This window comes from Electrona antarctica (assembly GCF_951216825.1).
Source record: "Electrona antarctica genome assembly, chromosome: 5".
NCBI lineage: Eukaryota > Metazoa > Chordata > Actinopteri > Myctophiformes > Myctophidae > Electrona > Electrona antarctica.
In genome coordinates this window covers 9,801,406-9,817,689 of record NC_136810.1, presented here as the reverse complement: position 1 = coordinate 9,817,689, position 16,284 = coordinate 9,801,406, and positions in this window count along the sequence as shown.

Sequence of the window (16,284 nt, the reverse complement as noted above, 5' to 3'; positions counted from 1 at the left end):
ATACTGTAGTAAACAATATGGCAAGTAGAGCTGTAACCTTTGTTCTTGCAAACTTGACATGCTCTGCAGTGGTTTGATCTGAACCACGTGCTTTATTATAAGATGTATTAGACCTCAGACCTCGTTGTTATTCCCAATGTATCAAAAGGGCAACATTTGCCCCTTTATAGGGCTCACTTAATAAAGCAGCCTAATGGTGCCTCCACAACTTGGCAATCGGCTCCAACTCACTCTGTAGCATTGAAGTGTAACGGCTGGTTGTGTAACCAGCGAGAGGAATCAATGACAAGTTGAAAGATATTTGATCAAAAATGGTCTTTAGGCTACTAGCAAGGGAATCAGTCAGAAGATAGGCAAACGAGGATAAGACAAAATTCAAGGCCTGGGCCATGGCTCAGTGGTCCAGGCATCTTGGCTGGTAATCCAGTCTGGCAGTGTGCCGCGGGTTCGACTCCCGATCCCAACAGCCTTTACTGCATGTCTTTCCCCCATCTCTCTCCCCATTTCCTGTCAGCCTACTGTCTGTCCCTCCATAAAAAATATAAAATAAAGGCGAAAGCCAAAAAAAAAAAGAAAAAAAAAAAAGACAAAATTCAATTCAAGTTTTATTTATTCTCGGGAAAAAAAATATATTTTTAAAACGACTCAGGGGTACCAATGTGGTCAATTTGAATTTCATTTTAATTTTGTAGTTTGCATGTATTAGGGCCACAGAAGCCAAAAGCAGATCTACCAAGTTCAGAGTTAACTTTTGGGTACCTTAAATTTGGGGAAATGACTTGATCTGGTGTGGTAGGATTCAGAAATGATGAGATGTATTTAGGACAACCTCCAAGCATGGCTTTATACAAGAACAGGTGCCAATGCAGTTGTCGTCTCTCTGTCAGGGAGGACCATCCAACCGTGTTATTTAAGATACAGTGGTGAGCAGTGTTGGGTGTAACGGCGCTATTAATAACGGCGTTATGTAACGGACTACTTTTATTGGTAACGGAATAAAGTAACTACTTAGTTTTGCAATTTAGTAGTTAGTTACCTAGTTACATTTCCAAAAAAGTAATCCCGTTACTAGAATGTGTCCCTGTTCATTTTGTTGGCAAGATTTAAAAAATAATAAAGCCCCGACTGCCCGCGGAGTCTATTTCTCCTGCCTTCTGTGTGAGTTATCCTTCCAAGCCCACTATACCATGTACTATACATCCTGCGTCTACTACATCCTGTAGTTCACTTAAGAAATAAAAGTATTGTTACAAGTAGCTTTTATTTTGAAGAGGAAGAGGAAGTTGTTTCGGTTGTAGCCAGCTGCCATGACAGTCTAGTCGACTGGAAGTGCCGGGTGGTAGTGGAATAATAATAACAACATGCTTTTAGCCAAAGTTCATGAAAACCGCATGCGTCTATGACTTAAACAATGTAGGCTAAACACTTTGGAATTACGTTTAACATGGTATATCCTCCGTGGCGGCGTCATTAGGTGACTACTAGTTAATGAATTGTTAAGTTTCATAGTATCATTCATCATCAACAACAGGCTGTTGTTGTTGCCCCCCCAAAATGAACAGGTTACTGCCTACAGGATTCTCATTCTGTTACTGTCACTGCCTGCAAGGATGGCCGCCGTCGTGCCATTGCTTATAAACTATCTAATTCATACGTGGGTCGTCGTGGGTCCACGTGGAGTTGTTATTGTTCATGCGCCACGGCGCGCGGCGTGGAGAGGGCATCAGAGCGCAGCGCAACAGCCTAGTATGGCATATTGTAGTGTACTCTCTTCACTCTTTCTGTCCAGTCCTACGTGTATAGGCTGGCGATTGTGGCAAATTATATTCATTAATAAAGAGAGAGCTGTAAAGGGGATATTGTCTATGGTCAGTTCATGATGTGTATCATTCTCGTTTTTTAACCGGGCCGTGATAATGCGGCGCAATGACGGTAGGCAGTAGCCTAATACAATGTAACCAACTTGCGCAAGCATTAAAAAATAGGTTTGAATTGTCGGGTAACGGAAAATAACGGAAAATAATCTAACCTTTTACTTTTCTCAGAAGGTAATTTGTAACGGTAAGGGATTCTTTTTATGGGCAGTAATCCAGTAACCTAACGACGTTACTTTCTAAAGTAACGATGCCCAACACTGGTGGTGAGTACCATAGCTATCACCCGTAATAAATCGAATCGATGAGTGATAAACAGACTCTTAAAACAGATTTAAGAGTGGATTCTGCTGCATGTCTATAGATTATGTCCCCATACTCCAAGACAGACAGGAACACTGCCTCAACTACTCTCTTTCTGCTAATGACAGGAAAACATTATAATTGTCTAGACTAGCTTTATCAGAATCACTGTTTACCTGTTTTAACCAGGATTCAGTCAATACTAAGATGTCTGGATTAGCCTGAGAAATCAGAATTTTCCGGTGATCTAATTTGTGGCGCTTCAGTATGCTTCTGATGTTTAAATGAACTAGACCCAGGCCCTTCCTATTTTTGAAACCGTATGGGTCATTTAGGATTGGTAGGGCTACAGGTAGTAGAGATGATGCACATCACGGTTGTTGAGTGATATGAATAATATTATTTAATATAACCCCATGTGGCCTCGATATATGCCGAGGCAGGCGCACAACGGAGGGATTTGCATGGATGATGCATGGATGGATGTCAACAGGAGTGTTCATAGTCATGTACTTTGTAGTTTTGTTATTGTTGTTACTTGGGACGGGAATGGTGTGTGCGTGTTGTGGTCCGAGCCCAGTGGAGATGGGGCTGAGGAACAGGGTGGAACTATACTGGGAAGGACCGGGGGGACGTCAATAGTAGACGGACACGGACATATCGGCGGTCAGCGCTGTGTGGTGGCTTACACCGCGAGCCAGGTTAAACGCTAACATTTTACTTCCCAGTCTGTTCGGGTGGAGACCATCGTTGCGGAACAGTAGTGAGCGGCCCCAGAACAAATTAAAATCTATAAAATTAAGATCGTGGGCCCGGAAAATCCTTGTTAGTCAGATGTTGATGCTGACAATTCTAGTGAAGCGCTCATCACTGCCCATGAAGATTGGGATGGGAAGTAGCAAGGAGTGGTGGCGCGACGTAGAACGGCAAGACAGGGAAGTTACAATGCTACAAAGCTAGCAGCGATTTTTCCGACTCACCGTGGCAGGTTTTCTGCGTGGGCCGAAGAAGCTCTTGACGGCCGCGGGGCTGAAACAATGGCGTCTCGTCGCGGGTCAGGGTCTCTCCCACAGGCCGCGCGATGCAGAAGCAGGTTTCATGACTGTTTGAGAACAAGGGAACGCCGTGATTCTAGGCTAACACAGGTCTGTCGACTCTAAGTTAGGAGGCTAGCTAGGGCTCTAAGTATGTAAAACTGCCTGGCTTGTAAAACCACCAGTTTAATACTGAAAATTCCAGGGTGCAAGTGTAGCACTCAGAAAAAGCATAGAATGAAGTCTTCCGAATACGGCCCGCTCTTAACCCGTTTTGGGCAGGAACCCCTTTTGGTGTTAGCATTATGTTATGCTTTAGCTATTGAAAAATAGCAGATCTACAAGCTCATAGCGCGCCACCGAGTGGCGCGCTACGAGCTTGTAGGTCTGCTATTTTTGAAAAATCGAAGAATGACTGACATAGAAACATAGCTTTTTCAGAAAACTGTCAGGATGTAGAAGACATTTTTAGAATCTGATCTCAGGTCAGAATGGGTTAAAGCCCCAGGACGGGACTTGCAGCCGTACCGTGACAGACAAATGCACGACCCATGTAATGGGTTAATATTCCCATGTAATGGGTTAATATTCCCAAAGTGAGAAGTTAACAAGAGAATGTTGTTTTCCCAAACAAATAGGTGTTTATCATGCATCAAAGACGTTCCAAGAAATGGTTTCAACTATTTAATTAGAATATAATTTGACTAAATTATTGTGACCTTTTAAAAGCATTGAAGCCACTTTGGCTCTGATTTTTAATTAAGACAATAATGTGTCTCGTTTCCAAAACACACTGCAAGACTACAAACTGCATGCGTGCGTGTGTGCGTGCGCGCCTAATTGCTAATTGTGTGCGTGAGTCTGTATTTATCAGGCAATCAAGTTGAGCTGTTTTTCCCCGACGACAGGTTAAAACTCTCCTCTCCTTGCGTGTTTAAAAGACCTTGCTATGACCTTCTCCTAGCCGGTCGGCCTTTTAAGAGAAACATATAATCAATACATGTACGGCATCGACTTTGGTTTCAAAACCGCAGAGAGATCTTAACCCTGCTCCATGATTCACCTCCACACACGCACACATGCCTGTGCACACACACAAACACACAGGGGGAAAACATTCACCAGCACATAGTGGAAACATGCTCACACGCACGCACACACACACACACACACACACGCACACAGTGAGACAGGGACATACCCTAGCACATCTTCTCTCCTCCTACACGGGGGTCCCTGGTGGTTGCTGGAACCAGAAATGGCCATTAAGAACACTGGCTGTCCAACAACCCTCCCAGTCCCAGGAGAATGTCTGGAGAGAACCCCTAGCAGCTATACTAGCTTTTCACTGCAGCTCACAGAAACATGTTTGGGGGAACCAATAAAATAACCTTTTCTGCAGAATGTAGAGTGTCAAATATGAGTATTTTTATTATTTTGAATTATTATTACTTATAACAACGCTTTTTATTGCATTATATTCTTCACTGATGGAATGCATTTCATATGTTCATCATGCATCTTTTTGTATTGATAATATTGCAGTGGAGCTGTTGAACAAAACAAATTTACTTCGGGATTAACAGTTTGACAGTTTAAACAATCATGTTCCAGATCTCCCTGCCTTGTTTTCACTAACCTTTGAAGAGCCACTGCGGCGACTTGATCATTGCTTGTCATGAAAATCCGCTTTAAAATGCTGTAATCGCTTGTGTAGCAACTAAAAATATTCCAAAGTGGCAATCACAACAACCGAGCGGAGGAGGAACGTGCACGCTGCGCGGCACCGCCGCCATTGCAATGCATTGAGCCTCAATTTCCCAGAACCCTTTGTATGCCAGTGCGACGGATGTTTTTGTGATGGCGTCATCAACGCGTCACCTATCCCACTCTGTCCGATGGAAACCCCGTACGCCTTAAAACCAGGGGCATCAGCAGGCTATGGCAGCTGCCATCCATACCTTGGCTCCAGGGGAAAAATAAATGTGACTTTGAAAAAATAAATCCATTAACAGTTTGATGGCCCCAGACGGAGATCACCGTCAAGTTCAAGTGCACGGTCAGTTGCCCGAGACGGAGATTGATAAATAGGACGGAGATTAATGATATCAAAACCGGTCGCATCGCTCCACAGCCTAGGAGCGCTTGTTGCCCAATCCTCGGTGTTGCACAACAGTGACACGTCATCGAAAATGTTCCCTGCCTGTTTAGTGGACGAAAACGAAAATCTTAAAACGTTCATAACTCACGATCTAAATCATCCCGTCTAATTATGAAAAAAGATCCTGTGTTAGACACCGCTCCGCGGTCCAGTCGCTAGTCGTGATAGATTTATTCTTACCTCCCGTTGTTGTCGATCGACTCTAGAGTGGTGTGGCTAATGTTAGCTGCTACACAGACATTCACAACAACTTCCGGTCCGCCGGTAAAAGTGGTCCGGGCGCTATAAACGATGGGCACATTTTATTAATGGATTAAATAGGCCCGGGCCATCAAGGTGTTAATGTCTCTTTGTCTATCTGTGTTGATTATTCTGTTATTAAATTACAGTAAAATAGCTACAAATGCAAATTTTAACAAAATTATTGTTTCGCGATTCACGATTTCAAGATCCGTTCAGGCAGAGAGAGTGCATTCTGTTTAAAATGTGTGCTGCTGTCAGTATGCTAAAACCTCAAATGAAACGGACCACTACATCCCTACATGCCCCAGCAGCAGCAGAAGACAGTGACAGTGAGTCAGTGACGAGTTTGCCTCGGAAACCCAGACGTTTTTATTTAGAGACGACTTCATGGTTTATTGAGCCTCTAGCCCCTGGATAAGGATAACAACACCACCGCCATCACCAGCGTACACCATACAGATAAACAAATGCTCCTGCTATACTTGCTAGCAGTGAAGCTCCAGGCATGGAGGCTAACTTAAGGCTTTAGGTTGTCTTATTTGATTTGAAACAGACAGTGTATGCCCAACTGTATGTTGTTATTTAACATTTCTGACATTGTAAGCTTCATGGCAAATTGACAGGGGCTAGTCTCAAAGACACTCAACTTAATATTTCTAGGAAAATAGAGGGAAATGGTGGAAAATATGCCCCAAAAATTGGGGGCATATCATATCATATATATCATGTGAAATCATCAGGGATGGAGATGTGGAGACCCTGTCTATGTCATAGTAAATGCGACCTGCTGTCGCAGTTACTGTAAGTCCATATATGAAGATCCCTGATGCCATCCTTTAGATCTCCATATATGGATATATGTCAGAACCTGTTCTGACATTCCATATGTTGATCCTTCCCCATCCATCCTACCTCTTTGATTAGAGGGTACCGCTCAGCCGCGGTGCCCAGGCGCACAGAAGGTTTTTAATGTGGATTAATTCCAAAGTCACTCTATGAGGTATGAGTGATTTTTATGCCTGTGATTAAATTCAATTAAATGGGAGTCATCAAAGTAAGTCTTATTTGTTCGCAAGGCACTTTCAGCATGAGAGCTTGTTCAGAAGAGCTCGTTTTTAATCTTACCAAAATTATGTTATGTTACATCACTTTTATTCAGATTGACTTATGTTGGATGGGGAAAAAAATACATCACCAATTACGTTTTCATTATGTTTGTCTTTTATTTAGTTATAGCTTTCAGCTGCTGTTTGGTAAACAGTGCCACGGTATGGTGGTACAGATGGCACATCATGTGGTACAGTAGGAGTGGATCATGTTTTATTATAATTATTATTCAGTCAGGATGTTTGGAACTTTAATTAAATGTTGTGCACTCCAGAACTGCTACAAGAGATCACTGGCAATACCTAGCAGTAGCCTAGCAGTCAGTCTGCACCCACAGTAATATCTGGCTCTCTTTGCAAAGCAATCTTTTGTGTACATCAGTGAGAGAATTGAAGCTTGTTTATCTCTCAGAGCACACATAGTGCCTGTCAGTCTGCTCTGTGGATTACTGTGTGTTTGTTGTTAGGCCCACAGTTCACTTTTAAGCTATTTTCTTTCCATCTTTATTCATCCAGAAATGGTTGACTGAGCACAAACACTGTCTACTGTTTCCCCTAGCTTCCTTTGTTGTTCTCTTCTACTGTTGCCACTTGAGGAAGTTGCCCAGTCCAACCACATGTAGTGATCTAACGGTTGGCCACTGGAAGCTGCCCAGCAAACCCCAGTCCATTATTGTTGACCACTTACTGTAGGGAGCTGCCCAGTAAAGCAAAGTAAAGTTCTTTGTTTACCCAGGGTGAATGGACTAAGCTCGAGATGCTTGTTTACAGCCAGACCCTGCTCATAGAACATTTCATGGTAGGGGTTCAATGCCTTAGTACAACTGCAGTGTTCTACTGTTGGCCACTGGGAGGTGTCCAGCACTAACAGAAGGCAGCATGCACGACTCCATCTCGTCTCACGCACTTTCACAATCATTTTACCGGGCACTTATTTATTTTTGCAAGGTAGGTAGGTTATGTATGGCATGCTGCAAACAAGCAGCACACAACGAACGTGTTTTGGCAGATGCCTTCGTCAGCGTTGTATCAGCTGTCCAGCACTACCACAGCGTTTGACTGTTGGCCACTGGGAGCTGTCCAGCAAAACCACAGTCTACTCCTGTTGACCACGGAAGCAAATGGGTGACAAGTACCTTCCTTGCCCAAGGACACTTTACATCATTCAGACTTTTGTCAAGCCTGCTTCTCTACCCTCTAATGCTTGCACGCACGCACGCACGCACGCACGCACGAACGCACGCACGCACGCACGCACGCACACTACATGATATAGGATTACATCTCAAACATCCGCTCAACACACTAAAATATTGATTGCTTCCGATCAATTGATCTTAAACTGAGGCATGCAAAGGCCATTATTGTCCGAACACCGAGGCAGAACAGTGTTCAATGGTCAGGGAAAAGGAGACGTGTGTCCTTGTGTCCTCCCGGCAATCATTGATGTCCGTGTCCCGTTGCCCAAAACTGTTGCAATAATGATTCGCCTAATTAGTTCTGCTTTCTTAAGAATTGATTTACTAGTAGTCACAGAAAAAAAACAATTAAAGAAGTGTGTGTGTGTGTGTGTGTGTGTGTGTGTGTGTGTGTGTGTGTGTGTGTGTGTGTGTGTGTGTGTGTGTGTGTGTGTGTGTGTGTGTGTGTGTGTGTGTGTGTGTGTGTGTGTGTGTGTGTGTGTGTGTGTGTGTGCAGGGTTGCCCTGCATGCCCTCCTTGGCGCGCAGATCCCTGCCAGGCTAGGTTGCCTATCCAGGGCTGTGTCAGGCATGGGGTGTAGCCATCAGGACACGGATAAGCTGCGGGGGAAATAGAGTTTGAGCGACATACTGTTCGCATGTGGGGCAGCCTGTTCGCATTTGGGGCAGCCTCTATGGGCAGAATGAAAGGGCATTTGGGGCAGCCTCTATGGGCAGAATGAAAGGGCATTTGGGGCAGCCTCTATGGGCAGAATGAAAGCGTTTTTGGGGCAGCCTCTATGGGCAGAATGAAAGCGTTTTTGGAGGTGCGCTCTAGAGTGCCATTAACATGTGGATTTATGGAGTATCAAAACCCTGTTTGACGGTCATTGTCTGTCTCAAGATCATTTGTTTAAACAGGAGTGACAATTGTAGTATATGCCCCCTATGGGTGCAATATAAATGTATGATTACGATTTGGAGCAGATGGGACACAGCATTCATGATTGGTTCATTTTGTACGAAAGGAGCTCTATTTTGTTTCATCACCACCTTTTTTTTTACTTGTTTACCCTGTATGAGTTGTCTCTCCAGATTGGATAAAACTGATATCCCGACCTGAACATTTAAGCTTTGGGAGCGGCTGACATTGTCACCAACTGAGTGTAGCCAAGGTACAGGTTCAGGTTGTGTTCCAGTTGGTCACGAGGTCAGGTTAACCACTTAACCCTAGGGTCCCTATTTTGGTGGGGGGGCATTCGTTTGCGACACGTTGTGAGCTTTTTTTTTTTTTTTGTCATCAAAGTTTTTTAATGATTTTACAATAAAGCATACAAAATACACATGACTTACACAAAAGAAAGAGACAAGAAAAACACAAAAAAAACAAAAAACAAAACTAGCAGTCAAAAAAGAAAAACCCCAATGGACAACACCCCTCCACATTCTGTTGTTGACAATAGTGATTATATCCGTAATGTATTACCAATTACAAATTGTTAATGCAACCATCCTTTAATATACAAATAAAAGTGACACGTTGTGAGCTTGTAGATCAGCTATTATCAGCGAAGAGCTTTGGTGTAGAGGGGAAAAAGTGCACTCGGGTATGTATGGAGGGTCTACATGGAAATTTGGAAATATTTGGGGTTCAAACTCAGGGTTTGTAATTATGGATTACTCTGAGGTGACGATAGATGATTTGCCCAAGTTTGGTATAGCATTAAGAAACTGTGTGCGTGTGTGCGCGTGTGTGCGTGTGTGCGTGCGTGTGTGTGTCACAGTAATTTGCATGCAGCATAGAACATTGAAATGACAGCCTAGAGTTATGGGTGACAGGCATACCCAGGATTATGACACAGTGTTCCTCGGATGAGATGTTTAATGGAAGCACCACTATCAGATCTATCTCGCGCACACACACACACACACGCACACGTGCACATGCACACACACACATCCAAAAGGCCCCAGAGCCACTGATGCTCGCGATGAAGAGCCCCTTTAAAAATGAATGAACTTGGAAGATGAAGGTTAATATGATGTGTGTGTGTGTGTGTGTGTGTGTGTGTGTGTGTGTGTGTGTGTGTGTGTGTGTGTGTGTGTGTGTGTGTGTGTGTGTGTGTGTGTGTGTGTGTGTGTGTGTGTGTGTGTGTGTGTGTGTGTGTGTGTGTACAGGAACATGTGTGCTTGGCAGAAGACCTTATCGTAATGGTAATAATATACTCTCACTCAAGAATGCATTTGTTCCGAGGTGTGTGAGTGCGTGCGTGTACGTGTGTGTGTGTGTGTGTGTGAAAGAGTTTGTGGCGACTTGGATGTCATCCACTTATTTTTTCATACTCTGCAGCCATCATCTCTCTATTGTCTCCCAATCCCTGAGTGACAGAACCCTGGGCTGTGGTGTGTATTCCACTCTGTGTGGGTGTACACACACACACACACACACACACACACACACACACACACACACACACACACACACACACACACACACACACACACACACACAGCGCTTATAATCTCGGGTGGCACACCACCACAGCTCTGACACAGATACAGCATAACAGTATTCAGTCAAACTCATGGAGTCTCCAGAGTGAATTCAATGATAGGCGTTGTCACGGCCCCTGCCTGGCAGTGTCTCCTCCGCCGCGTTGCACACGGCGTGAGAAGGATTTATTCTAACTATTGGCAGCCTCCAGTATAGTTTCTTCTCGTCCAGCGTGTTGTTGTTGACAGCAGTGTTCTGCCAAACCAGGGAGTCACATCATGGCACTGGAACGACGTCAGGTGACTTGAAGAATTATCATCGCTGTCGGGCAGAAACCTTGCATATCCATATTTCATTTTTTTTAATGAATGAATGGATGAATGGATGCCCTAATTTTAGTGGTTCTCAATTGTGTGTGTCTCAGGTCACCCGTGAAGAAACTATAGTAAAATACGCACATCACTTAGTGGAGGTGCTGGGTTCAAAAAGTGCCATAGGAAAAGAGAAGTGAACCCGCACACTCATATGCTCCAAAAGATAAATGTATTGACGGCGTTTCGAGCCAAGGCTCTTCATCTGGTCAAACTCAAGATGTCAGTGATCCACCCACTTAAATAGACACCCACAGGTCACGTTACTAGTCAGTGGGTGGAACCAACACAACATGGTCATTAGATCAATTAATGAAATATCATTAAATACAGTGTTACACATTACTCAGGTCACCCGTGTAAATAACTTTTTCATCCACGGCACCCCTCAATTACAGTGTTACTGTATAGCACATTTTGTCATATTAACGATATGTAAATCTTTCCCCCAAAGACACAATATGTCACAAGACTGAAAACGTACATCGCCCTGTGTTCTCTACGGTGAAAGTCAAAGGTTTAAATGGCCTACTTGTGCACAAGCAGAGAGCTCAAGTACTGCCGACTTCTATACAAACTTACTCTCAGCCACTATAAAATATAAAAAGTAAAGACGAAAACAACAAACAAACTTTTAAAGAATCAATGTAAAATACAATTATTTTGCTACAAGTTTAGAGAGATAATAGATATTACATTTAATTTCTATAAAATATACGACTTATATAAATATACAAAAATATATGCTTTTATAATAATATACTGTACTGTAATCCCTGTTGTCTTCAAAACGAATAATAATTCATCTTTAATTCAATGTAACCTGAAAAAAGAAATCACACCCGTGTGAACTGAGTGGTGTAAGGTCTTATATAGACTGATCAGCTGTGGTCTGACGTAATGCTCATTTTTTGGTACGAACAGACAGACAGACAAACTAACAAAGCCAGTTGTAGGAGTGGTTTACACCACTCAAATATTGTTCATATCAATATATGTCCCTATATTGGTCATCAATGAGTTAAATCATCAAAAATGGTAATCCCTTATCCGATATACATATTCAGCATAATAGTATGTAAATATGTGTGCAAGTAAAGTAAAACTGCTGTTCCAAATCTTTACCTGAGACATGCTTTAGCCATGCTAATGACCTTATACAAACCTTGAAACGCACCCTAGCTACAGTACGTCACCATCAACAACAACCAATAATTCCATTCTAATCCCGACATATGCAGTACACTTACATAAACCTCTACCGACCTTATACCAACTTTGTAACCTCGTGAACAACAGCGACCTACATACTGACCAAGCCGATCACAGTACCTTTTACGCTCGCAACTTGAAACCTATCTTAGTTACGTCAACATCAACATCCAATAAGTTTATATAGGTTCCCAAACTTTTTCATGTCAAGGACCCCCAAATTGACACTCATTAGCCCGCGGACCCCCATTTGAAAAGATATTACAGGTATCCCAATAAGAGAAGACTTTGACGGCTCTAGCAGTGATTCTCAACCCGTTTCATTTCAAGGACCTAGTCTACGGACCCCCCATTTAATGACATTTCTATCTCTGGGACCCCCAATTTATATTGTAAAATCAATGCTAATTTAACTCATTTTTACACTCTCTGAGTTACAGACCCATAAGGGTCCATTTGGTTCCAAATATCATTTAGCTTGGTCCCCCCTGGAACTCCCTCAAGGACCCCTGGGGGTCCCCGGACCCCACTTTGGGAACCACTGCAATAAGGGAGCACCGAGGACACGCCTATACATACCCTGCCGACCGCAGTGTGACCGTCGACAGCACTGCACCGACCACAGTACCTTTTACCCACCCAGCATTGAAACGTATCTTAACTACGTCACCAACAACAGCCAATTAGGGACTAGTGGACCGTCGAGGACACGCCTACATACCATACATGCCATACATTTTGAAAAAAGGAAAAGAGGCCGCAAAGCTCTAGACTATTTATAAAGATTGGGACAAAGTGAGTGACCTCAATCTGGCCAACACCCAAAGAGTACATATAAAGAGTATACAATACAAAATAGTATTAGTAAATAGTAAAAGTCCCATAAACAGCATATGAATCCCAAATCCTGCTCCCTGCCTGGTTACAAGACCACAAGGAGGGCTTTAAGAGAGCCGTTCTGTCTGAGGGGTGTTGTTTTGTTAGCCAGACAACACATGTGGCTCAGGACTCACATCTGAACTGATTCCTCTTTGTCCCTTTGGCACCGGTAGACGACAGCTGGCTGCTAAACAATCAGACAGGCAGGGCAGGCAGGCAGGCAGGCAGGCAGGGCAGGCAGGGCAGGCAGGGCAGGCAGGGCAGGCAGGCAGGCAGGCAGGCAGGCAGGCGGGCGGGCGGACGGGCAGGCAGGCAGTCATTCATATAGGCTGGCTGTTTATCATTTACTACACACTCCTTAATCCCTGTTTCTGGACATGAAGGCCACTGGCTGTCGCTTGGCAAATAAAATGAATAAAACTGTCAGAGAGAGAGAGAGAGAGAGAGAGAGAGAGAGAGAGAGAGAGAGAGAGAGAGAGAGAGAGAGAGAGAGAGAGAGAGAGAGAGAGAGAGAGAGAGAGAGAGAGAGAGAGAGAGAGAGAGAGAGAGAGAGAGAGAGAGAGAGAGAGAGAGAGAGAGAGAGAGAGAGAGAGAGAGACTTCACCGTGTTTTTTTTAATTTGCCATTATATATGGAGTGCAGTTACCATCCGAAGCACGTATCGTGGAATATTAAAAATGAGGGAAAGCTGAGGAGCAGAGGTAATTGTGCACTGGCAGTGGCACACGATTTCACAATCGAACAGGGAATTGATGCAGTAAATACAATATAGGACAGTGATCTGAGATGCAAAATGATGTGCAGATGTCCTCAGAGTCAACAGTGACGGATAAAGACCATAAGTAAAGTGTTCCCATTATCATTGTTGGGCCAGTAACGGATTGGGTTAAATTAAAAAATAAAGTACTTCACAAAAGGTCTGGCCTCCCAGCCTACATGTACATTAAAATCTACTGAGATTTCAATGTAATCATATTTGACCATGATATCTGATAGGAAAAAAATAATCCCAAAGTCCTGCATTGAATTACTGCAGCTCCAAAGTGTTATAGCTGGTATCAAATTGAGTCAATTGCCAGTATAAATATTCAACACAGTGCTGGCCAGGCCTGGAATTGAGCCTGGGACAACTGGTGACTCCTGCTCCTCCCCATGCATGTGTGGGTTTTAATCATAGAATTTAATGAATTTCATGAAAGAAATCAATATTTCATGTTAAAGTATTGCTTTCATTTGTAAGTATAGCCATTGCGACAGCGTACAGATGCAAAGTTTATCAAAGTAAATCATTTCCCCCTTTGTTACTATTAATTTTGGTTATTTAGGTATTGAATTATACTCCACTGTTAAAGGACCACTTTTCAACCTATCTTCATATAATAGGTCCTCATTAATAATCATGATAAAATGGCACGATTTTTTTCTACTCGGTCTGTGTCTCATAGGAGGGCTGTGGGCAGTTCAGAAACCCGTCCACCAGTGACATCATCATTAGGCGATTTTTTTAAACAAGATTATTTTACAAAAATGTTTAGATTTTCATTATCGTGAGAACGATGACTTCCATTTTCGCATTGCAACTTTTCAGGACTAGAAAGCCTGCAGTTTCTATTAGCTTGTATTCCCCATTGATGATGTCACTGGTGGACGGGTTTCTGAACTGCCCACAGCCCTCCTATGAGACACAGACTGAGTAGAAAAAAATTGCACCATTTTTTCATGATTATTAGTGAGGACCTATTATATGAAGATAGGTTGAAAAGTGGTGAAGTGGTCCTTTAAGGCCACGCTGAAAGCATTGATGCCCGGCGTCCCTCCCCCGAACAGTGTTTGTATAGAGTAGACGCTCTGCAAAGCCGGATGCACCGCGGTTGATTCGAACCATAGACTTTTTTTGATATGAAATGCAAACAAACATACATTACTTGCAATATAAGGCCTGACTCACACCTTCACAACAGATTGATGTATAGCTGATGCATGAGACTTGTTTACTGATGCAAGCTCGCAATGCATTTCCAATGGGAGTCACATGGTTTGACACAACATTTTTGTTGTATGAGGGGGAGGGGGGGCAGTCGAAACACAGCCGAAAGCCGTACAACAAAAATGTTGTGTCAAACCATGTGACTCCCATTGGAAATGCATTGGGGCGGCCATGACACTTACCCTTTGTTTACATCTAGCATGCATCAATGTTGTATGCTAGATCGAAAGGTGTGAGTGAAGCCTATAAGTCTGAACTAAAAAGAGCTTACCTATCTGCAGCCATCTCAACTTGGACAAATCATGCTCTGAAAGATGTTGTGATGCATCCAATTGACACCTCCAGTGTGGATAGCTGTTTGTTGTAAACAATGGGCGTCGGTACCATTATCCTGAACGTATACTCCGTCTACGTCATACAATGCTGTTACATGACACCAGCAGATCTACAAGCTCAGTTATAGTTAAATGCTTGTAAATGTATTTGGCACAAAATACCATGGCACATTGATTGATTGATTGAAATATTTATTAACAGTTTGCAGAATTACAGTACAACCCTCAATACAAAGACTGTTAACTGTGAGTGGATGACCCAATAAAGCATTACACTTGTTTACAAGAGGGTCCACCTTGTTCAATTCATCAAAACATTTAGAGACGTACAAATACACTTCTATAAAGCCAGAGAACAGAACGGGAATTCATCATAAAGGAGGTAAAAAGGGAAAAGAAACATACAGTGAGGGGAAAAAGGGGTGGGTGGGTGGGTACGTCAAGGTATAAATCAGGCTTTACCTTACGGATAAAATGCTAAGTGGTAAAGAAATGCTGCCGGTTTCCTCTGCACGGTGCGAGGTGTTTGTTCAGAGAATAGGAGAGCCAGCTAAGATTTACTATTCTACTTAAAATTCACTGCATGGTCTCTCCTGTGCCACATCTTACACTTCATATTCACACCCTGCATTTTTGCATTAGACATTTGGCTGTAGAAACCTAGGATAAGGTCACACATACATGACACACACACACACACACACACACACACACACACACACACACACACACACACACACAGTATATATGTATAAGTAGAGCTATATCTGCAGTACACACACACACACCTATAGTACACAGTACACCCACCCACACATATACATTTCAGTATAACCCAATCCCTCGAAACCTAAATTCTAAATATCTAATTCCAGCAGCAACCTGAATCCTTTCCCAATAATCCTCTAAAACTCCTTTTGAAACCATAAAACAACAATTTTCTTGTGAGGCCAAAATGGTCGCCATGTCTATGTTGAAAGCTACTGTATACTTGCGGGTACATTCGGCCCCCAGAAGCATATAACATAAGTACACACCCAACGGGCTCTAGCTGCAGGACAGGTGGTCATAAGTCAGTCGGTTTGTATGTATGTGTGAGATGGAGGAT